Here is a 998-nt window from a genome sequence, read left to right on the forward strand (position 1 = left end):
CCAGTGTAAGTAATCCTCTTCTGTCGGCTCTACACAGCCTCCTCCCTCCCCCTGGCTCCGGCCTCTGTGTCTCCTCCCTCCCCCCTGGCTCCAGCCTCTGTGTCTCCTCCCTCCCCCCTGGCTCCGGCCTCTGTGTCTCCTCCCTCCCCCCCTGGCTCCGGCCTCTGTGTCTCCTCCCTCCCCCCCTGGCTCCGGCCTCTGTGTCTCCTCCCTCCCCCCCTGGCTCCGGCCTCTGTGTCTCTCCTCCCTCCCCCCCTGGCTCCGGCCTCTGTGTGTCTCCTCCCTCCCCCCCTGGCTCCGGCCTCTGTGTGTCTCCTCCCTCCCCCCCTGGCTCCGGCCTCTCTGTGTCTCCTCCCTCCCCCCCTGGCTCCGGCCTCTCTGTGTCTCCTCCCTCCCCCCCCTGGCTCCGGCCTCTCTGTGTCTCCTCCCTCCCCCCCCTGGCTCCGGCCTCTGTGTCTCCTCCCTCCCCCCCCTGGCTCCGGCCTCTGTGTCTCCTCCCTCCCCCCCCTGGCTCCGGCCTCTCTGTGTCTCCTCCCCTCCCCCCCCTGGCTCCGGCCTCTGTGTCTCCTCCCCCTCCCCCCCTGGCTCCGGCCTCTGTGTCTCCTCCCCCTCCCCCCCCTGGCTCCGGCCTCTGTGTCTCCTCCCCCTCCCCCCCCTGGCTCCGGCCTCTGTGTCTCCTCCCCCTCCCCCTCCCCCCCCCCCCTGGCTCCGGCCTCTGTGTCTCCTCCCCCTCCCCCCCCCCTGGCTCCGGCCTCTGTGTCTCCTCCCCCTTCCCCCCCCCCTGGCTCCGGCCTCTGTGTCTCCTCCCCCTCCCCCCCTGGCTCCGGCCTCTGTCTCCTCCCCCTCCCCCCCCCGGCTCCGGCCTCTGTGTCTCCTCCCCCTCCCCCCCCCCCTGGCTCCGGCCTCTGTGTCTCCTCCCTCCCCCCCCTGGCTCCGGCCTCTGTGTCTCCTCCCTCCCCCCCTGGCTCCGGCCTCTGTGTCTCCTCCCTCCCCCCCCC

The sequence above is a fragment of the Lithobates pipiens genome, unplaced genomic scaffold (assembly GCF_037356315.1).
Source record: "Lithobates pipiens isolate NorthernLeopardFrog02 unplaced genomic scaffold, aLitPip1_a1.2 Scaffold_402, whole genome shotgun sequence".
In the NCBI taxonomy this organism is placed as follows: domain Eukaryota; kingdom Metazoa; phylum Chordata; class Amphibia; order Anura; family Ranidae; genus Lithobates; species Lithobates pipiens.